Source organism: Spodoptera frugiperda, chromosome 30 (assembly GCF_023101765.2).
Source record: "Spodoptera frugiperda isolate SF20-4 chromosome 30, AGI-APGP_CSIRO_Sfru_2.0, whole genome shotgun sequence".
In the NCBI taxonomy this organism is placed as follows: Eukaryota; Metazoa; Arthropoda; class Insecta; order Lepidoptera; family Noctuidae; genus Spodoptera; species Spodoptera frugiperda.
In genome coordinates this window covers 11,023,669-11,049,245 of record NC_064241.1, presented here as the reverse complement: position 1 = coordinate 11,049,245, position 25,577 = coordinate 11,023,669, and the positions used below count along the sequence as shown (strand labels likewise).

At 30.9% G+C, this 25,577-nt stretch overlaps 1 protein-coding gene and 1 long non-coding RNA gene across 2 annotated transcripts in view; both read right to left on the bottom strand.

Moving 5' to 3' along the window:
- The window catches only part of LOC118269558 (uncharacterized), a 470,493-nt gene that overhangs the window by 16,230 nt on the left and 428,686 nt on the right, over positions 1-25,577 (bottom strand). The window lies entirely within an intron of this gene.
- LOC126912788 (uncharacterized) lies at positions 22,100-24,651 on the bottom strand. Its single transcript, XR_007707436.1, has 3 exons — positions 24,249-24,651; positions 23,468-23,518; positions 22,100-22,247 (listed from the first exon to the last, which is right to left on the bottom strand). It is a non-coding gene; the product is annotated as an uncharacterized LOC126912788 (long non-coding RNA).

The following is a 25,577-nucleotide window of genomic DNA, read 5'->3' as shown; positions in this document are numbered from 1 at the left end:
AGAAAATAAGTTTCTTTATCCTATAACATGATGACGTGATAGAAAAGGATTGTGAAGTACCTAGGTAGTAGGTACATTTGAATGGTTCTTCACAATTATAAGAAATCATTAATGTGCCAGTGTACATATTTACTTTATAACTGCTATCTACCCAATGACAAATAATACACCGTTAAAATTCTGCATGAATCACTTTTGTTCTTATTAAACATCGTCCTTAACGTAGTCACCAATTTCGAGTGGCACTTTATTAAATTTTGAACTTTATACCAAAGTGTTCAGGGCTCAAATTGGGCTTTGGTTGCAGACATAATTGTTCCTTGTATTTGGTGCCCAAGCGTGACAATATGGTATCAATTGGTATTGATCTCTTTTTATTAATCAATCGATCGTACCGTCTAGCTTTATTGAAACAGTTCAAATCTCTACTAGATTCATTTTGTAGACATGACATGGTGTGGTAAAGTACGGGGTGTTTATATGAAAACAATGTCGATAAAATATGACTCAGGATATATTATCGGTTGCGTAGGCATCTATAATAATGCTATTATCTATTATTATCTTCTAATGATTCGTTATATATGAGCAAATACTGAACAGTGGCATTTAATATTCAGCAATAAAACTACAGAATATATTAAAAGATTTATTTTTATTAGCACCTAGGGGTACCTCTTCAGTCTTTACTTAAAATACAAACTCGATTTTATTTCGTATACAAGTATATAAAGGCACCGTTTAGGTAACAGCAGTTTACCGCAGAATGTATCTAAACATCCCTAAAACGATGACAACGCCACCTATTTCATAAAAAATCTTAAGTTTTGTGGAATTGAGGAACTATACACATTTATTTAATTAAAATAAATTAAATGCTTACACAATTGCATCGTTGGTATAAGTTAATAAAACAGGATTTAGTCATATAATAAGATATATTTTATTTTTGGTTTACATAAAACTCTTGAAAGGCACAATAATTATAATACAAAATGGAACTTTGATCTTTATAACTAATTTCTTAACATTTATTTTCATTTAACGAATCTCGTTCACGTGTGTGTGGCATAAATATGTAAATGTACTTAACGTATTTTATTTAATTGGGTCAGGCATACATTATTTTAATAGGAACCTTATTTCAAAACAAATGCGTATAGTGATTAGTATAGTGATAGCAAGAAAAATTGTACACAGGAAATTATAACACGAAGAAAAATAGACTTTAAAAATAAGGATATAAAGCTAAATTCCTGTTTCAAGATCAAATTAAATAAAATACTGTACAGTTTAATACTTGATGAGAGTAACGTTCACTCGTCATCGACAAGAAAATGACGCACGCAAACAATAAATTATGTAACTGTATTTAAAACGCTTTTTTTTTTATCAAGACACTAAGATATTTTAAAGTAGGTATGCGTTGTAGTTTCGCAATATTATGCGTCTTCGTCTCTTGCAGACGTTTTAAATTTCGTTTGTTTATAAGAACGATGTCCAATAGGTATGTATTGATATCAAAATTCAGATTAATCGCAATGCCCGATTAGCACAGATTATCTTGACAATGTATATCAAGTGTTCCAACACGTCATAAATATTATGTTTACCTACAAACTTTTACTCTCATCAAACATCAAGGTTTGTTACTATTATTAAAACAATTTGAAATCACATCACTACGGCGAAATGTCCGCTTTACACTGACTTGACGATAAGTCAACGAACGTAACAATAGCTGGGCGGAACTATGTAGGTCATGAAGGACAAACAGACAGTAAAAAGTGTCAATAATACATAGTCATTTATAACAATAATAAACGTCACTGAACTGACTCAAAATGCATGATAAATGTACAATTAAGAATGTACCTAGCAATATTTAGGATCCAAATATTGCATATGCGAATAGTTCTTTATATTTCGATTCGCGACATGTTGCTGGACATATAAAACTTCATAACAACCTAGGTCGACTGTTTAGCATATCGGTCGCGGAAGTTCCGTTGTCCAAATTCAAGGACAATATGCTCAAATTATAGCACAGTTATCGAACCGACACTCATCAAAATATAAAGAACTTAACGCCACTTATAATGGAAAAAAATAGAACGAAACAAATTCGTACATTAAATATATTAAACTCTAAAAGAGAATATATGTTTGCATTTCAATAAACTCTCAACGATTGTACATAACCTACGAACATTAGTACTTAATATACGTACTTAATACTTACACTAAATTACAATCTAAACTCGACATAAACTTAACATTCCATAGAATACAAATTAAAAATCTCATCTTGTTTGAAATCGAGGCAGTTTGTTCATTTCACAACAAAATAAAGGCAGTAAAACACATTGTTTGCAAATACTTTTATTGTAATTATACATTGTTTGGGGTGTTGCTCTTATCTGGTAAGGGGGGGAGGCTGTATGTTTTACCATCTGGGGTCATCCAACAAGTTGGGGGGTCGTGGTTGTGTCGGCCGATGCTTTCCGTGACTTTCCCTGCGTTATTTATCCGTAGTTTCGCTGGACAACATCTGCTGAAGAAATACCAACAGTACCACAGTTGACTGCCATACGCCTTCTTATACATAAACCGGAACGTGTGATTCTGATATATGAAGAGTTTCGAATTCCCTCTAGTGTTTATGAATATACCTGAAAACAAAAAAGGTATTGTAACACTAATAAAGGATTCGTCACTTACATTAACAGGAAGGAAAATAAAACAAATTCTGTTCCTTTATTATTATAATTCAATATTATATGAGTTGGTAACAATTATGGAAATTTTCTAAGAAATATATCATGAAAATATTAACACAACAGTTCTGGTAACAAAACACTATTAACAGAAATAGAAATTATGCAGAACAACATGAATATTGACAAAATAGAATCCCTAATTTGTAATATAATAATTTAAAACATTAAATACAAAATGAAACCATGATTACATATAGGTAACTAAGTTACCTACAGGAAACTGAAATTCTATGGACCTAATACATTGCCCTGAGGAACTCCAAATCGTGTAAGTAAATAACATACATTCCACATAGCATTATTAAAATTGTGAAGTTATGTACAGTTATGTCTATCATAAGGAAGACATTGTTTACACTATAACTCTACAATATACTACATAGAAGTTATTAAATCTGATAAGGCAGATTACAAAAGAATCATTTGCATTATACAAAACAAAACAACATAAATTATATTATGCAAATTTTTACTTGTTTTGCATTCACACATTATGTACCTATTCTATTTTTATCACATAGATATTTTTACAAAAATAGGAAATAGAGTGTCATAATCGTCTAGCACTAAGAGTAATATTAAAATTTTATTGTAGAATTTACAAGGTAATATTTAATTACATAGTAAATGTTTTTAAAAGAATATATTTATTGACATCTTGCTGAAAATATAAATCTGATGTAGAAAAACATGTGCACAATAATAAGTATTAAGCTTACAAATTAAAAGATTAAATACATTAAACAATAAAGACAAACTGAAAACCCAATATTAGATTTGATACTCCCAGGGTTAAGGGATATATCACACAGAACAGCCCCCACATGTTTGATTCTACAAACGTACTGTGTTATGCACTGACGTAAGCACATAAAATGCTTGATAGGTAAATGGCATTCTGCAAACAAGCACTGACTAAGTAATGGTAAGCAATCGGCACCTCTTATGCACCAGTAGTTACAATTATGTTAATGGCCTTTAAGGGATTTGGTGATTGGGTATGCGGAGGAAGAATTTGGTCTCCTTCCAGTATTGTTATTTACATAGAAAAATACAATGTATGTGTTGTTGTATGCTGGTTTTCTATATCACTCAAGCCGAGATGGTATGAATGCCAATATAAAATTGGTTATGAAACTCAGAATAGATAACTTGATAATGAATAAAAAATAGAATGTTAGTTAGTGTATTTTATTTTAATTTTAATATTATTGTTAGTTGGAACATGAAGGTACTAATTGTTATACAAGTTGTAAATTAGAAAATCAGTACAATATATTTTAGTGCAGTGAGGAATTAATATATGAATAGCTTTTATCTGTAGTATTAGGTTTTAACTGAACATTCATCACAATTGGTAAGAAATATCTAAAAGAATATGAAAAAATGTAATCAAATTCTATTTTTCTTATGAACATATTGCCTTAATTTTACATATATTTTGTACAAAATATATTGTACAATAGAATATCTACATAAAAATTAGTAAAAAAGGGTAATTCATAAAATAAACGTCAGTGAGGTCTATATTTCGTTGTAAACATGTATTATGTAACACAAAATAATATTTTAAGAATTTACATTACACATTTTATAGGTTAGTATCATGTTTTAATAAATAACTAATGGAATCAAGTTACTCAAATATTTATGCGATTGACAGATGCATAAATTGAACTTAATTTACTGAATTCTAATCAATAAAGACTGCTTGACTGACTATTAGTCAAAATTCAAAATAAGAATTGTGTTTTTAAGTTTTGTTACCTTCTGCATTCATGATTTCATGGTTAAATTTCGTTTAACTAGCAATAAATATACACTTAAAACAACACTGAACATATTTAACAATCACACAAAAGCACAATTCTTTACTAATCACTCAACAATAAACTTTGTTTTAAAGTTTACGAAACTTTTTTTAAAACTTTTTAAATCACATCGCTGTTGTTCTGACTGTGGCGCGCGATATAAGGAGCCAGATACATTCCGCAAACTAATCATAATTCGATATTGAGACTAAAATCAGATAACACGAACTAATTTATTGTTTTCTTTGGTGTGTTACGCTGTATGTACGAAAGAAACGAAGCACGTTTGTCAAAATTATCTGTTGTCACTTTTTTCTGACAATAACGTTTCGTTTCGTTCTTACTACATATTAGTTTTCTACTGCAGATCAGAAATCTTTTATGTTTTTATTTAAAAAAAAACATGCACATTATATTTAATAAATAAATGCAGTATACAATTTATTATAACTTCCATATTGATATTTCAATATCTAAATTTATAACAGAGATTTTAAAACATTTTTAACATAAAAGACATTGTTTGTAATGTTTAGGTTTTATTCAAATTCATGCATAAAAATTTTTAAAAATCACTTTAAAATATTTATAATAAAAAATAAAAAGTCTTCTGAAATCAATTTATCAAAATCAAAACTCTTCAAATATTACGAATCTTGCATGTTTTATATTTGACAGCATCAGCGTTATAGTTATATTTTATCTGTGAGCAATCAGCGTTCGAGTCGAGTAAATGAGCGTTTGCGTCGTATTTCTATTGTTTGTTTTAATTTTGTGTTTATTGAATTAATTACTTTATTTTTTGTTTTCAATTTGTTGTTCTGAATAGTTTGTCCGTGAAAGTGAACGCAGTGACTTTGAACTAGTGAAGTTGAGATGTGATAAACAATAGGTTACTTTGTAAACCCGCGAATAACTTCAGAACTTTTCACACTAACAAATTGTTTATAATAATGTTTTTAACAATTAGTACCTTAGTTTACAACCTGTAATTAAGATTAAGATAGTGTCAAATAATTGATGTAATCTCTGTAATTTAAATAAAATCAGTACTTACAAAAGTATAACTTGTTTCATTATACACATTTTTGTTTTAAGCAAGCTTAGTATGTAGAAGTGTATGATAGGTAATACTTGACAACATTTACTAACAATGCTTGATATTTTCAGTTGCAAACTTCATACCAACAAGAAAAGGTAGTTTACTCCTGGTAAATAAAGGATATGCGTTCCGTTTGAAAAATAAACTGGCCTATGGGAAGAAACAATGGTACTGCACATCACGTACGAAGACTGGATGTAACGTGGACGTAACCACAGTGGTGCATCGACTGGGACAAGTGATTAAAAGGGTAAGGAATGTCCACAATCACCCACCGCATGGATTTTACCGTCGTAACGATGGATCTTATAAAGTTGTATAATGTTTTGTCTTAGTGTGTAAATGAAGTAGCTATTAAGACTGAATCAACCTACAAGGCCATGATAAAAGTATGACCATACAGTAGCTACCTAATATTTTTTTTATTTTATCATAGTTATCATCCTATCTCCTCGGATAGGGTGATTCACAGACTCCATCTTAGAGTGCAGTCTATGAAACCTATGTTGTTTTTGGGTTATATGTATTTAGAAATTAATTGTTTCTGAACTGTTTGGTCTTACTCTTCATTTTGGCCTGCTCCAAAGCATCAAAGACTGAAATTGTACCTTTTTTATACCAATTATAACATTTTTATGACCTCAAAAAGAACATGATAAGTCTGATATTTTATTTTCTACCTCAAATATACTTTTTAAACTAATTTAAGTTGCATTACAATAAGTTTAGTGTAAGTTTTTATATTTACATTAAATGAATTAATATTTTCGGTGTTTTTTTTTTAATCACGGTAAATTATTCTTGTAATCACGACCAAAATCATTGTCTACAGCTTGTAGTTTTAAGTTTATTTTTTAATTTGATAAACATTAAGTGTATCTTAAGTTGGTGGGTACTTACTTTATGGTATAGTGTTTAGACATATTGTATCTGATCATATTCCTGTTTTAGACTGATGAATTACTCAATTAAGACTGATTGTAATACTCACTACCTCAAAACCTTTGTAGAATTAAGAAACCTTATGCTAAATTGCTAATACAAACTTTGAATTGAAAATATGGTGTTTTTATTTCATCATTTGCAATCTAAAATATTATCTACAAAGAAAAATTTTAAGTAGGTATAATAAATAATGTAAGGTAATCTTATTGATTTACATGTAAGAAAATATTTTTGGTGTTATCCATACTAATATTATACATGTAAAATGGGTCGTGTGCTAAGCCGCTGGCGGAAAGCTATTTAAAATAAATGCATATGTGCAATAGTAATGAAAACAACCAAAAGAAAGAGCAATAGTTTTATTAGGTAACTAAAAAAATAGTTGATTGGTTATATGTAACATAATACTAGGTAGGTAAGGTAATAACTAGTTAATAAAGCACTCTTATTCATACATATGTAATTATATAGAAAGGCAACTTGTGATAAAGAGATAATATCACAAAAATAATTCCTAAAATATATCTTAGGCGTTTTTGTCCTATCGTCTAGAAGTATACCTAAATACCATCAAGTAGGTATTCAAAAATCACATGCATTAGCAATAATAAACATCTTTCGTAACTCAGTATTGACAATCGTAGTCACCTAGGTATAGGTAAATCCCTTTCATACATGGGTTACATTTATTTTTAATTAGTCTACAATAAATATAATACCTACAATAAAAGAATTATCTTAGCTTTGGTTTACTTACACGTCTAAGGGTTAACATACTTAACATAGGTACCTAATCATAGTAATAAAAAAAAAATAGTATATAATAATACCTAGTAACGTAACATAATATAGGATATGACAAGCATGCACCTAAATTGAAAAAAAAAAAAACAAAATACTTTCAATTTCCCGGTTTACCTTGAACCATACTTTTTACCGTTACTCGATCTTAATTCAAAATCTCTGGATCGATCTTTTCACGCAGATATCAAAAATAGTATTGTATCTACAGATTTTTATTCGGAGCTGCGAACTACCTAGCAGGTTTATCAGGGCTCCGGCTCGAAAAGCAGGAGTAGGAAAGGGGTAGTTTTTAGTCAAATAAGAGTCTGATACTCACTCTCACCTCGCTAATGGCAAGATAAGACTTATTAGATTTTGGATTCGGATCTGGTAATCATTTTGGCCAATAGAGACTATATGAGTAGATATTGTGTAGAGTCGGACTGAAAAGCAGTTGAGAGTCAAAATGGTGGGTGTGTGTTAAATGGTAACGAAGCATGTTATACCAGGTACCTACCTAAAATGTACTATTTAGTACGTAACTTTAAAAAAAATACTACTTTCGGAACGAAATTATTACAAAATCAGGTACAATTTGTGAATGTGTGTTTATGGTGTACAATAAAGAGTTTTCTAATCTAATCTACAAGTATCTACACCCGCGTATTGATGATGGCGGGTGTTCCTACTATGACTTTTTATTATAATTTACCAAAAAATGTACATAAAACGTATCTTGTTAACTAGACAAAATAATATTTAGACAGTTATAATACTTACGTAAATATTGGTACAACCATTACCTAAACGGTCGCATGAAAGATTACATTTCGAATATTTAAACACCTAAACAGTTTCATATTTAGAATAATTATATTTGAATAATAATTATAATTATATTCCTTCTATAAGAACAATACAAAAAAAATGCGATAGAAGGTCATATCACAGAAAAGGCACCGCCCCAACCCAGCGAGAGGGCTTAGTCCAAGTTTGTTTGAGAGCGCGTTCGGCGCTCTGATTGGTTGCAACATTCGCGCTGGCCAATCAAAGCGCCGAACGCGCTCTCGTTTCGTTTTCGTTTAACAAAGAGCAAACTCATACTAAGGGTATAGATAGCCCACCGTTGGATTTTCCAAAGCCAAAAACAGCATAGTACCATGGCCCTGCGGTTACTGTGTACCATGGCCTATAGTCTGATCCTTTTTTCTTGACAGTTTCTGCTGGCTATTTCTCTTGTCTTTCCTCCACTGTTCTCTTCTCTTCTCTGCTTCTTTTCGGCTCAGTTCCGAAATTTTCTTTTTCCTAAGTTTAACTCTTTCCAAATGTCTCCTTCTTTGGTTTTCGTAATCTTCAGGGCGTTGCAGTTTTAATCTTTCTCTGTAACGGCGTTGCCTTTCCGCACCAGATAATGGCATACATTTATATATTTCAAGAAAACCTGCAAAGAAATATTGCAAATTGTGGATGGAGTCCCAACTTTATATAGTAAGTTTGGTGATATTTGTAAAAGTCCAAAAATGACGGAATAAAAATGTCACCAAACTGAGGCCACATGCACTGGTAAATTAACTATAGGTAAGAAATAAAATACAAGATATATTTATATAATATTGTATTTATAATAAACAAAGCCATATTCATATTTTATAATAACTATACAAAAAGTATAAAAATATTGCTATATAATTTATTAACTGAATATCTGTGAACACTACGGCAGTTTTGAAGTTGTATGTGGGGTTTCTTACTTTCTTTAATTTTAGTTTAGATACAATGTTTAGTAGGTAAAATTATATTTTATAACTAGTGGTTAAATAATAAAACATTATAGTATAAACCTTCTATCTTTATGTCAATACGGCGGATGTATTTTTATTTCGTTTCGAAGGAACAATTTTTTTAAAGCTATATAAAAATATTTTGGTACCTTTCTAGTAATAATTTGCTTCGTATTCTCTATTTACATATCCATACCCTCCATTTTGACTCAACTCAACCAAATATCTTCTGCCGCCTTAAGCGAGGCGAGAGGGACTTTTACTGACTAAAAACCATCCCATTCCTACTCCTGCTTCGATCTGCAATCCCAAGCCCTATGATCATTTGTCGTGTTGCCACCTATTTCTTTTTTGTATGTACATAGTTTTATGTGTGTAAAGTTTTTTGTTATGTTAGTTATTATTGCATTTTTTTTCTAATTTTTAAACATACATATTTTTATTGCATCGTATCGGGTGCAAAATAAAGTATTTTTCTTTCATGTTTACTTTCAATTGGTACTGGGACGTGTCCAGGAGAACAGCCAGGCAAGTGATTGTGATTACCTAATTCAGTAATGATAACATTGTTTTCAGTTGTAAGAATATGTGCCCTACAGCTTTTAACCTTAGAGCAATACCAACGCCAACCACTTTTCAGGGGATACGGAAACCGGGAATAAGTATAATTCTTGTACACTATCATCGTTCTGCCTCGTTTCGATTTAATCGCGTAAGCTGTAAGTAACAAAAAGAAATTGTAATTTTCCAAATAATAAAAGAATAAAAAAACAAAAATTGAGACTAAAATGAAAAAAAGAAATGAAACATCCATTTAAAATGAACACCTTATTAGGTAATTACTTTATTTCATAAAATAATATATTAGATACACTAACACTAGATTCAATAGATCTAAATACCTAATTAGGATTACATTTAGTGCGTAGACGTAAAACAAAAAAAAAAAACTTTATTTATCAATCGGTCTCAATGATTAGAGGTTCCCTAAGAGCTCCGATTAGATGATCTGGCTTGAGATAGTACTTCGGAGGATTATGACAGTGCTCCTCAAAGGCAGAGATAATGTAGTTGTTGTTGTCAGTGAAGACGCAACCACGGCAGTTCTTGAGGGTGGAGCAAACCCAACGAGACCTGTTGCCTTTATCGTACTGCTTGCGATAGGTAAACTTGCGGAACAGTAGCATCTCCTTGCCTTTTCGAGATGTGATCACAACTGCTGTATCTGAAAAAGGATAACCATGTCCATTATTAAAATTCCTATCAGAGTAAAGTGAATTTGGAAACAGAAATACCTATACCAAGTTTAAAACATACCACTTTGATCCGCATCGACATTTTCGAACCTTGTCGGTCGCTGATGGTCATGTTCTTCATAAGACATTAGAATCTCATCCTGGTCGTTGATAAACAGGAAAGCAGTGCAATGTTTGTTAACGGAGCAATTCCACCGGGTTCCACTCTTCGATTTGTATGCTTGGCGGTATCTGTGTCCATTGTATTGAAGAACTGTTTTTCCTCTGCGTGACTCTACTAGCAGAGCTACATTATTTGATACTCCATCGACACCTTCAACAATCGCTTCCTCCTTAGTTTCAATGTCATACTTTTCTTCAAATTCTTGGCTAACTTGGGTATCAGCATCAACTAAACCGACTCCTTCTAAAGAGTCTACTGGTTGTTCAACTTGTTCGATTGTCACTGCTTCAATTGCAAGAGCTTCCACTGTTTCTGGTTCAACTGGAGACAATACAAATTTACCTTTATCTTAGTACTAAATCAGATTACAGTAGAAAGTATACGAATTACTGTATGCAGAACTTAAAATAAGAGGTTTAGGAACACAGAAATGAATATGCAATTTGTTATTGTCTTTTATTTTGTGCAACTAAAAGCCAGTAGGTAGGTAACAAAGATTTGAAATGACACAACGTATTTAAAATCAGTCATTTTAATTTATTGCAATCATAATAACAATAAAATAAAAGTTTATTGCCTTTTGGCGCTCACAACATAATAGGCGTCTTTGACGGTTGCCTAATACTTAAGATAAGACTTAATTAGTAAAACAAAACAAGCATACTGCAATGAGATCTTGGATTTGATACTCGAGAAGTAAAATCAACTACCTACGTAGTAAGACTATAAAAACAAAGATTTATTTTGCATATGATCTAACATCAGAGCTGTTATATGTAATACTAACGACGTATTTTGCTTGTCGTAATAATAAAAACAGTATCTACACTTTATTTTTATAATAACTATCGTGAGACATACTAAATCAACTAAAAAAAACACAATGGAAAAGCCTCTGCTACTTTCGAGTCACAGAGGAACTCGTAATCATGAGCAGCGTGCGCAGACGCAGCGACGTCGCGCTGCCTTCTGAGACTACAGTATGATTTTTAAGTTTATTTAGTAACTACACTACCTATAGCAGAGAATAAAAGTAAGTAAGTACTGCATTTAAATGTGGATGGACGCAAGGAAAGCCTAAGAAAATATAGACCGACAATGCAAGAAAAAGACAAAAATAGCTTTTTCTTCTTCTTTATACCCTCATCCATCACTTAGGTTGTTGGTGCCGTATACTTGATTCTTCAATTTTCGTCATGTTCACTTTCACAAACCCTCTTTCTCTCTCATCATATCACTGTTAAGACAGATAAGTCTATCTGTCTGTCTCTACTTCGGTAGTTCCCTTCCTTTATATTCACCCACATTAAAACTTAGCACTCAAATTATCAATGCAAGATTTGCAATAATCATGTTGCATAAAACAAGAAAACAACCATCCTCAACCAAACAGTTAAAAAAAATCTATAATTTTATCGTTACATCATTCTATTTTGGAACATTTGACAAAATATTGGTTCGTGGTTATGGGCGTTAGCAGTGAAAATCACTTCAAATCTATCATTGACATGGATGTACACATCACATTTGCTGTTTGTGGGCTCACTACAGCACCATCTGGTGTGAATTCTTCTTTCTTTGGCCACAGAATATTCTTCTTTAAACGTGTATCCATTGACAATGAGTAAAGTCTTTCCGGAGGACAATGTAACAACTGTAACTAAAGAAAAAAATATGGCAACAAAAGTTAAACCAAAAAGAAGCTGCGACCATCTTGTATTGATGATCTTGGATAGTGTCATTTATTTATAAAATACTTAATTTTATAATACATCAAATAACTTTGTAACTACTAACTTAACTAAGTACTTTATCTACACTTTTTAGTACATACCTACTAAGTGCCTATTTACCTCTAACTTTCTAGCTAAAATGAAACCAATTATTCTTACAAATTTAACTATGTAGGAACCTACATGTAACTTAATTCTACTTATTTATTTAAAACAAATAAAGCGACAAAAATATTTACTTAAAAAAACATAATTCATCACAACCAATATTAAAACAATAAAGGACGGCAAAAGGTTCTGTTACGTTTAAAATCATCAAGGAGTTTTATTACAAAAAGGTGAATAAACAATACAGGTACTAAATGCAACGAGATTTTATATTTGATCGCTATTCTTTCAACCAGAACATAAATAAAATAAGTATCTTATAAACAATTGCGAGAAATTTACATCTCCTTCTTTATTGATCGCTTTCAACTACAAATACGAGGAACCATAATTTAATAAATAATAAAAAAGTATAAAAAATGCAACTATCTTAATTTCACATAGCTTCCATTATGTACAACAAATTTAGGGGCATTGTGGTTATGTTCTCTGACATACTCAATAATATTATTATGATTGTCGAACTTAACTTTAGCCTTGCATCCCGACGTCGTTCGCTTCGAACAGTTCCAGTACCTAAAATCTTTTTTAACTTGATTAAACGTATGATTCTCTATCAAGAGCAAATATTTCCCGCGTCCAGATGGTATAAATTTGAAGTCCAGGTCTGAAAACAGATAATTTAAATTATAAAACGGAGGTTAATTGACTCAAAGGGTTTCCAAATTGTATGTTTTAACAGCCCTCAATTCGTATCCAGAAAATAAATATAGTTTGTGCCTATGACGTCACCCGACTTGACATACCTATCCGAAACCCCATTCTTCCTGGATTAAAAAGTAGCCCATGTGCTATTCCAGACTATAATCCATTAGTCAGATCTGTCGACTAGCTATTGACTAAAATAGGTACAAACATCCATTCAAACTCACAAATCAAACGCAGTAAGCTATTAGTAAGATAGGGATCATCCGCATTCCCGCCAAATTGCACCTGGATATAGGCGTGTAGTGCTACTACACGCCATTTTGATTTTTGCAGCTGCCATTTTTAAATCCGTCTTGAATTATTTAGGGGACTGGAAGAGGGTCGTCGAAAACCTTTGTTACCAACTGTTTTGTCGAGATCACAAAACTGATCCATTTTTTTTCGAATAATTTGGGGGTGTAATACAACAAAACAAAAAGAGATTACAAAGAAGGTAACTTAATATTAAGTAAACCTTTTCACATGCAGATCATTTATTTAATTTTCTATTGTTTATATTAAATTTTGAAATATGATAATAACTGTAAATATCCGAACATTTTTTAATATTTATACACCAAGAATTGTACAGAGAATTATTAGATTTTATGTCTTTAAATATACCTAGAATAATCATTTTTGACAGATTGAATAAATTTCTCAACATTAAATTATTTGGCTGTATCTTAAGTCTAGTTCCTAACACTTTAAACTATCGGCACAGTTAATCTACTGTTCTACAGATTCCATATCAAACATTTGATAATAATTCTTACGTACTATCACTGTATAACGCCAGAAAGCCAAAAACCATACATTTTAAAATATCTATGGCAAAATAATATTTAAATCTTTAAAAATAATTTGACTAGAGACAACATCACAGTAAATTACTTTCCAACCGAATGTATTTTGGCAGAATTCAGTTAAATATTTACTGCCACACGCAGAGACATTCAATGATTACTTAAACTATTCCTTAGTAACGATTTTTTTCCTAAAACAATTGCTAAGGACTGGGTTATGTAAACATTAAATAATTCTGAGTACGGCGGTTAAACGTCAAACGTTCTTTAAATCCCATTTTAATATCAATTTCCTTCGTAATATCACACTAACAAAACTGTTAATTGCTATACATAGTAATAAATACTAATATTCAAATAGACTCTTATAATTATAAAGATTGAGATCTTGAAAATTTTAATATTTTTTTGTAAAAATATAATCATCATTTCTACTTTTCCTATTCTACACAACCTATCTCATATGTTAAGTATTCATTGAGTATTTTATAATTTGAGTAGTAGTATTATCTTTGAAATTTTAATCACCTACACACTACTATTTAATATTGTTTTCTGAAATATTTTTTGATACTACTGTGCAATGACACACCAATATTTTTTTAACATTATGAATAAGAAAAATATTTCATCAATTCTGAGCTTAAAACTGTATAGAGACTATTGGACCTAGTGCGAGATTTTTTACGTTAACGAGAACGAAACGTTACCGAGATAAGCTCTCTGATTGGTTTATTAGCTTAAAGCAGCCAATCAGAGAGCCAAACGTCATAAACGTCATACGTAGAATAAACTCGCACTAGACACCCAGCAATGATTTCATCGAAAGAGCTCGAACTCACGCAACCATCTTTAATACACAAGATGAGAATGTTTTATTACGAAGCACTTCGGACAATAGTGTGGATTATTCTTGCAACGATTGCAATAAGTTGTCACTTTCCGCATATTAGTATACCCAGCCTTACCCGGGCCTAAGAACAAATTGCAAAGTTTTACGCAATTCACGCAGTACCCATGCTCGTTGTACGGTCCGACTGGGCGTATGAGCTGATGTTTCCTATGACGACGCCGTGGTCGCAAACGGAGTATCGGTGTGTTTCTCCAACTCTGTCGACGTTTACGTCTCCTCCGACCATCTGTAAATAGAAAAGTCCGTTAATTACAGCCCAAATAAAAAAAAACAAGCTTATTCTAGACAAGCCTTATTTATCTAGGTTCGACAAGGACACCGATACCAGTTTTGTTTCCCGAAGCAAAAGAAAAACGCTGTTAAAAAAGCGGTAGGGTTATAAGCAAAGAAAAAATAAAAATGAAAACTTACACTTTATTTTGGCAAGATTTTATTACTAAATAGTCACTTCAATGTTGCCCTCCTGTTCCTGTAAGCCTGTTTGTTTTATTATGATGCTATATTATTTTTGTTAAGGGCAGAACACTATATTTCTTATAATAAAGGTATGTTCGTAACTCTAGGATATACCTAAATTAGTTACATTTTACAAAAAAATATTTTGGACCGATGAAAAGATCGGGTCCTTTTTTATCAACCTCCTTTGCCAAATCATGGGTCATGTCTATGTTTCTGCGACGGAACTAATCTTTTGCGAAAAACTAAAAACAGTCTACGTCAATTTTTTGTCTCTTTTTTTGAGCCTCATAAACTAAAGGTACAGTTACACATGCCCATCCATCACTAGCAAGAAACATGCCGCTATTGAAAGATTTCTATTTAGTAGCATGTGTGTATGAAACATTGCATTTAATGAGCATGCCTATTTTAAGTTTTTTTTTTTTTTATTTATGGAATTCCGGTGGTCGGTGCTTTTGGCACAATTAGATATTTAGAAGTCTGCTTAAAAAAGCATGCTAAATAGAAGCAAATGTGTAAAAAGCCAGGTTTGTTTTTAGGAAGTATGATATTTTATGAGCATGTGTAACTAGGTACCTTAATTTTTAACGTAACAAAGTAATGCATCAATAAAACTGTTCTACACAATAATCACATTCAAAACAGCGACACATTATTTCATACACAACCAAAATACGGTAGAGATTACAATTCCATCAAATATATCTATTTACATATTTCTCCCTAAAAACTAACTTAAACAATACAAAGTACCCTGAACATTGTAAAATAGAAAAATTCTTATAAAAACTAACGATATTTTCCGACTTATATCTAAAAACACTGAGATTCGTTTAAAAGGAAAAGATTCAACGTAATTTGAGCCTTGTCACAGATATTTTAAGGTGCAGTTTCTATGTTTAGTCCGTCTGGTGTTTTTTCATATACAGGGGGTTCGTGAGTGTGTTCGTTGGATATACAGACGAGTTCGTAATCGTCGTTGACACAGAGACATACGTTACACTTCCACCTGATCCTGCCAGAACAGAACCATCGCTCACCGCCTGCCATTGGTGCAGGGTTCGTGAAAGAATACCCGTTCAGGATGAGGAGTGTCGCACCACTTACCGTGGTCACCACTGTCACTGGAATGGGATTGGACATTGAATAGATACTGGTTAAGTATTAGTTTTGGTTGGATTGGGTTGGGTTGAATTTAAATGCAGTCAATTTTTATTAAGATTTTTTTTTTATTATGCAACACAATCGAAGTTTTGTGAAAAAAAATGAAGTCATTTGGGTGTAGGTTTTATTTAGAACAACTATTCGTTTTTCTAAATAAAATATTCTGTTAAAAAAACACAACAATGTAATATGTTGCAACATGTAAATCCTGGCCTATCGTAGGTGTAAGAAATTAAAACACCAGTCATCACACACAAAGCATTTATTCTAACAAAAATAAAGAAAAAGAACATAGCGTTCCATAATTTAAAAAAACCCATGTAATAAATATTAGTAAAAAATATAATAGCCATCGATGTCTAACCAATAAGAAGTACTTATATGATTTATGGCAGTTGTGGATTATTTTTATCATTGGTGACTATTTAAATTTATAAAAACAACCATAGGTACTTAAATTATAAATAAGTATATACGGTATGAACGTCAAATTAAGAAATACAACATTTGAAGACATAATATAGTTTTGCTGTCCTACTCAGTCATTTAATGTTTTTTTTACCGAGTCCTTAGTAATTCTTTTCGGAACAAAATCGTTACCAAGGAATAGTTTAAATTATCATTAAATGTCTCTAAAAGCGGCAGTAGTTGCAAATGCGGGAAAAATAAATATATTTATTTTTTAACACATAACACATAACCCACCTTGTCAGACAGTCAGATATTGATACACACGTAGCTTGTATAAAAAAACTGTTCTGAGGTAGATATGTCTTGTAAAAACACACATTTATTAGTCTAAAAAATAAGTTATTTCAAAAAAATATTTGTCTACTTATCGTTAAGTAAAATAGTTGTATTTATTAAACAATAAAAAACACTGAAAAATTAAAATACTCTACATATATCGTAGGTAATCTAAATTGTACCTAACATATAATCTACTTAAGATAAGATATAAAATAAACTTTTTTTTAATTACCTTGCCATAACTTAGTATGGACAAAAAGGTAGGTAGGTACTACTAAGTACATAAGTACTTCTTTTCACTTATTTATGTAAGTAATAACTATTTATAACTATTTATTAACAATATAAATATGAATACGGTCACATCTACAGTGGGTTTGTTAACCTAAATCCACCACCAAGTAAAGTTTAATAACGTATCCTTAATTACTAGATTAAAAAGAAATCTATTAAATACCATCCTTTTTATTCACCGTAGAATTAAATCTACATACTTACTTGATTTATTTAAAAAAATCAGAAGTCCACGCCTAAAGTATTTAAATAATTATTTTACTATCAACTAAATTGTACTTTTCCATGAACAACGTATAACTGGTACGTTCTTAATACATATTTCAATAATAGTGACTCGAATTCGTTGCAGCAAGAAAAGTGCCTAACTACACTTACTTACTTAGGTGTGACAAGATAATAAAAAGCAATGATGATATTATTGTGCCGTTTTGTGACGTCACTCAAACACGTGCCTCTGTGCCATGTCTATAATAGGTCTATCATCAGCTAGAACTGGCTAGAAGACGATGAACTAGTGTCCTCTCGTTACATCGGCGTCGGTGGTCCAGGAAATAGTATTATAATAAACTTATAAGCATACACAATAAAATAATATTAAATTTTACTACTACGATAATAGGGTAGATGACTAATTTTTATTTTAATGTCCGTCTTGTAGATTATTTAAAATATTAGACACGTATTTTTATTTTTTTACGGAAATAAATACTTTCGAAGATATATCGATTTGAAATATCGCGTGACGTCACTTTAGAGTACGTTTTATACTGAAAAGTGACGTAGTTAGCTCCCACTCCTAAACTTTGATTCGTTTTATCTAAGTATTGTTATCTTATATGAGAAAATAAAAAAATACGTGTCTAATATTTTTTCATTACCTAACTGACGGACTAATTAGATTTTTAATTTTTATACCCCGTCATCATCCCTATTGTTAATTGCGTACCTAAAATAGGTAATTGTTTGTCCACCACTATGGGGTTGTACGTTACAAAAAATTTGCTGTTGCACGATGAAAATGTAAGATGTAATGTAAGAAGGGCTATCAAGAATATCTATATCTAACATTGTATTCACTCCAGAAAACAGACTTTATTTAAATTTACATATTTTTAAATAATCGATCAATTACTCGAGTTCCTAGTCAAACAGTTACGTGAATAATCGATAACATAATAATTAATCGATTGATTAATTCTAAAACCTTACCCATTAACTTGCATATACGGCCTCTATGGCATATTGTCAAAAAATAAACGTTTCTTAACACTAAACACAACAAATAATAGAAATTAAGTGGTAAAATATACATGTTTAGGTTTGCCCTCCCTTTCTGGGGGTTTGTGGGTATGGCTTCCTTTACTAGCAACGACGTTCAGGTTATCATCAGTGGTCATACGAGCTTTGCACTCCTCACTCTTGCTTGAAGTACACTTCCAAACCGTTCCCTTTTTCGATTTCGCGCTCCTTGAGTACGTGTAGGACTCGTAAAGAAGAACATACTGCCCTTTCCTCTTGGTCCTTATTAGAACAGGTCCTAAAAGGGGATTTGAATCGGTTAATACTTAAAATTGGGGATTTTAAAATATTCAGATACTGTTCCCTAAATTTTTCACACAAACTTTGCCAATAAAAAAACACCTTGTATACCTTTTATTATTACCATCATCATACCATTATACCATTTTACCTAAAAACCATACAATACAACCAATACCAATAAGAGTAGCTTAAAAATATGTTTAAATAAAACTTCATTATTGGTTATAATTTATTAATTAATCAATGATTACAATACATACAACAACACACAGATATGGCAATACATTAATTAATTTAATAATTCTAGTATTTTTTTCAGATCTAAAGATATTATTATATTATATTATATTATTAATAAATAAGACGTATACAATAGACACATAAACTACCCAAACTAATAGTTTAATGACTAACCTCCGTACTCAGAGTCATTTAATGGTTACTTAACCTAGTACTTAGCAATTGTTTTAGAAACAAATTGTTACCAAGGAATAGTTTAAGTAATCATTAAATGTATGTAAATGCGGCAGTAAAATATGGCGGAAGATCATACTATTTAAGTTTTTTTTTTTTGTTAATTGCTTAAATCTAGAAAACACACATTCTAACTTATCATACTTTATAATTGATTGTAGGCAGTTGCCTAGTAGCTGACTAGATACATTTCTTTTTAATAAAATAGTAAGTAATAAGTATATTATGGTAATACCGCATAGATAATAATATTTTCTATGACAAAATAAATACACTCGAAAAAATAAATTTATATAACTAAATAAAAAAACAATACAATGTTAATGATTAATCAAATCATTTAGATTTCAAGGGTAGTAGAGACTAGAAATTATTATTTTTATGGGGGAAGTGGTATAAGCAGATGTAAGTATATAAGCAGATGCATCATTGTTGTTCTAGTAGTAATTACCGTTCAAACAAGAGGGCTTAGTACGAGTTTGTTTTAATGAAACGTTACCGGGTTCGGCTCTGTGATTGGCCGGCTGCAATGAATCAACCAATCAGAGTGCCGAACGCGATCTCGTTTTGATCCTGTTAAACGTAAAACGACCTCTTACTAAGGGTACAGATACACCTGCAACACCAGATGGGTTGAATTGCGTTACCGACCCTCTATGAAAAATCATCTCTATGAAAATAAAAATCATCAAAATTACATAACTTCATATACCTATATAATACAGAGGTTGCGGTTGTGGGCCACCTTTCATCATACCTTTTGACTTATGATTATGTTCACCAATTACTTTCAGTATGCTATTCTCGAAATCTGTAACAACATTAGCTTTACACTTCTTAGAATTTCTGGATGAGCAGTACCATTTTACATAGGTATCCCTATGGTTTACATAACTCCTGTTGTATGTAAAATTTTTGTAAAACAATTTTGGTTCACCCCTGCTTGACTTCGTCACATACGCTGTAAAAAAACTTTTATTGTAGTTATTTTGTAATTTTTATAAGTCACTACTCATGCTCTATTTATTTAATGTTTATTTTTCTATAGTTTCTCGCAGTTTTTGTACATTAAACTAATATCACTATGTAAACTTACCCAGACTTAAAATATATGCTATGCTTTTTACATTAAAACAATTTCATTTTATGATAAAATTTGAACGAAAATGTAAATTAACTTAAATGTATAGAGAATAAAACAATTATAATGTTTATCTTGTTATAAAATATTTATTAGGTAAGTATTTCACAGCTAGCTAAGTAAGATATCACAATCAACATTTTTATTTATTAAAATTATAAAAAAAAAAACATCTGGCTGCTATTAAAGGACAACGTATATTAGCTTCTTGCCATTTATGTACTTGGTTCTAAATTATAAAAAGGGACACTCAGAGTCATTGAATGGTTACTTAACCCAGTCCTTAGTAATCGTTTTTGGAACCAAATCGTTACTAAGGAATAGCTTAAGTAATCATTAAATGCCTCTGAGTACGGCAGATGTTTATAAAAAATCAGTCTGATGATTTTTAAATCGAGAAATCCAAAAATTGGTTTCGACGAACAATGTTGTCGCTTTTGACACCCATGCAAATAAAATAACAATGTCAAATTTAAAAATCAGTAACTAACTAGATAATCTAAGCCTAATATTTATTTTTATCAAAAATACGTATCACTTTCAATTCAGTCTTCCAATTTGGACATAGTGAAAATACAAAAATCACACTTCAATTAGGTATGTAGGTTTTAAAAATGAGATCCTTAGTAATCATGTCTTCATCCTGGGTAATCAAGATACACCTAACTATGCAGTTAAAATAATAATTAAAAATATTAGTCTTACATTACTTAATATTACCTAAGTATTAATAATTTTTTTAAAGCCTTTACTAATTAGGTCATATCAGCAAATATTTGGAAAAAAGTAGTAAAGTCTATTATAAAATAAAAATATACTCCAAAAACATTAATATCGAACACTATTAACATGTATTATTGAAGTTATTACTTATACGCTAGTTATATGGCATTAGAATTCAAATAAAAATATCTGCAGCATCAACACTTCAAAAATTATGCATCTCTTTGGTAAAATTTGGCAAATGTAATTACAATAGTTCACATTTATTCTATTGACCGACACAAGACTAAAAAACTAAAATCATAAAAAAAATACAAACATAAAAAACATTACAACCCTAGAAATTATGGATACACAGTTATAATGAAGACTTAAAGTCCAAATCACAGAAAATATAAAAAAAAAACTAACATTACACATAAAAATTTCTTAAAAAAAAATTTACAAAATTAATCAATAAGCTCCTCAATATAATCATCATCAATGAGATCTTCTTTGGAATCATTTGCATTTTTGAGTTGTCTTTCGGTTAGCCTCAAGTACCTGCCATCATCATTCACATAGAACACTGGAGGAGGGTGAGTATGATTACCCTCCAAGACTTGGAACTTCCCACCATTGCTCAAGGTAACCTGCGCCTGACATTTCTTAGAACACCGTGAAGAACAAGTCCAAGAGACTCCGTATTTACTCTCAAAATTCTTTGCATAAGTATACTGTTTGAAGACTAGCAACTTATTACCTTTCTTCGAAGTAATAAAATGTATCTCTGTAACAATGGAATTATGTGATTCCATATTTGTTTAGCTGCATGTGTTAAAGTAAAAAATGAAACACATATTGTAACAGTATTGAACAATTTATTAAAGAATTACCAACACCTTAGTCTTAGTTTGAACTTTGAAATTAACATCAAATAATGTATTCTATATCCACGGGTAGTCTGATTTTTGGGGGTGGATGTATGTGTTTGTCATTATATTTTGTAACAGTGAATGGATGACTATTTTCGTTAGTGGATACGTTTGCTTTACAGCCTTTCTTGTGATGGCTGGAGCATGTCCAGTAATTACCATGCTTCTTGAAGTTCCTCCAGGAATATGTATAGCCATGAAAATACAACATCCCCGGTCCCCGTCGATTTCTCGAAGGTATGATTAAAGCATCTACAAAATAAATACTACACATAAGATGACTACTTGATATGTCACTTAAGGACTTATTTATTAAGAAATTTATAAACATACAGACTTATTGTGTTTTGGTAAACCTCTCTCGTCTTCCTTAGATCTCCTTTCCACTTTTTTTATTGATTTTTAATACAATAAAATGCAAGAAGTGTAATAGATGAAAGAAATTATGTTTTTCTGAACTATAAAGTTTATTTAAATATTCAGAAAAAAAACAATGTTATCACAGTGATGAAAAGAAAACTTTAAGAAAAACAACTAAAATATATTTTCCCCATTTATTTAAGTACCTACCCAAATATGCAGAATTGCAGACTTGCGTGTAGAATTTTAGATTTGCCTGAAAACCAACACTTGAATATTTCAGGAAATAAAAAAGAAGTTAAGTTCTCATTACATTTTATTCTAAACAAAAAAAAATAATTTTTTTTTTCACGTTGATAGAATTATTCGTCCACCTTTTTTGAGTCAGGTATAAATAATATCATGTAAATACTTACTTTTTAAATAAAATAGTTTGTTAATTTTGGTCACACTTCTCTTCTAATTGACGAAAACACAAAAAAAAATCATAAAGATAAAAATAAATACTAACTATTCAAAATTAAAAGAGCATAATAGTAAAAGTTTACAATAATCAAAGTTGACTGACTTTCTCAAATATAAGTCATAAATAGTCATAGTAGACAAATTTAACACTGTTTTAAATTCATTAATACAACCTATCAAGAATAGTGCACAAGTAATAACATAACAAGAAAGTAATTGCTCTTATGAGTAATTTTAGTAAAAGACTTACCAATTCTCTCCCGAACCTCGAACCCGCTGTCTTGCAGAATATAAGACTTACCTGAAATAAAAGAAAGTCTATGAATAAACATACCTAAATGAAAACAAAACCATGAATTGGGTAGCTTAAGTCAAAAATAATTTTGGTTAAATATCACTTCCTAGGTCAAAAATAATTTTGATTAAATATCACACACACACAGTATAAAACAAAGTCGCTTTCTCTGTCATACATTCTGCCAACACAAACAACACTGGCAGTATAGTCGACAAAATTGATCTGGAGATACGGTAGCCATAAAAGAAAAAGAAATAAATACAAAAATATACACATTTAACACACACTTTTTTTATTTTACACTCTTATTTGTTCTAATATATTGTCGTTTGCTTAGATAGGCATATATTGCACCTTTAAAAAGTTTAGATAGTGGCAGTTATCAACTGTGTTACAATGATTGTGAAATCAAAGATGACCTTCAAGCCAATTAGGCGCTGGAGTACTGCAATATAACGGCACATTGTTAGAAAGAAGATATTGAACTATATTGCGAAAGTAATATGCTTCAAAATGCAATGTATTTTTGGAAGTAAATGTGAACCTTTAACACTAATTCAGTCGGGATAGCATAATAAAGATGTCTAATAATTTTATATCAATATTGCAGTTTGCGTTGGGAATATCGTTTCTTCATTTAAAGTACGATATTATTAAGGTATTTTTCTAAATTTAAGGGAAATAAGTGATTCGAATGTACTAGTTTTGTAAATATTACAGTCAATAGGTTTACCTGCCACAAAATCCTCCTGAATCAAGTGTTCCCAAAGAGTTTATTCACTTCACATAACCACAAAACACTAACACTTAACTAAGACTCACTATTAAACCAAACTGAACCTTAAATTAACAAAATATCAACAAGAAAACTAAGAAATAATAAAACAAGTAATTTGTACTTGATTTTCATGCAACGATTATTTTCATGAATGTCGAGCCAACGGGCATTTAAGATACCATTGGATTAGTCCCATTTTTGCACATTAACATTTTCACCTTTTAATAAACCAACACAACAGAATAGAAAACTCATTTTGAAAAACAAAATAAATAAACAAGTAATCTTTGAGGTTAACTTTTGAAGCGTCGAAGAATTGTCAAAAATGACAGGTACAAGTTTTCTTCCAGAATGTGTAACAAACAGCCGTGTCCTATTTACGCCCTAAAAAATAATGTACATCCAATCTACATCTTAACATAGCCTTTATAAGTAGATAATTTTAGTTACATGAACATAATTTTATTACATAATAAAAATAATAAAAATTTATGTACAAATAATGGAAACAAAATATTTCCTCTAAAACCCTATTCAGTTTTCAAATACCCGCAATTCGCTGTGTGTTTATTAACTGTAAGAACTAACTTCGTATAGTAAATCAGAAAAGGGAGAGATGATAGCCACTAATTTTAAATAAAATGAATTTGCTATTTTATCGTTATTTACTTAAGGAAACTTGCAGAGTTAGAGATTTCTTCAACATTCCATTCAAATCTAAGGAGACTACTCAGACTAGTACTTACTGTTCAAGTGTTGCTAAATGCTATCAAGTTTGAACTAGGACAAGGGCAATACATTAATAGCTGGATTAAAACGGTGTATAAAAGGATTAAAGAAATAGACATGCATTGCCTCTCATGAAAGTTCGTGGTACAAAATTATTATGACGGGTGGTGGATGGTTAACCAGAACCAGGCTGCCTGCCTCACCTCAATTTGAAGATAACATAAAACCTTTCTAAAAAGTTATGTATTAAGAAATGATTATTAAGAAATATTTTTTTTTTTTTTAAACGTTGCCCCACACTAGGATTTTCTCCTGTGTCGTGGGTGCGTTTACAAACATACAAGTTCACATACACATGACACCCAGACCCGAAACAACAATTTGTGGATCACACAAAGAGTTGCTCCGTGCGGGAATCGAACCCGCTACCCGTTGCGCGGCAGCCAGTTGCCCAGCCACCGCACCAACCGTGCAGTCAATAATATGCATTCATGTTATAGTCGTGCTGTTTCCAATAATGGTCATATATTTATGCGTTTTTAATAAAGGGCATGA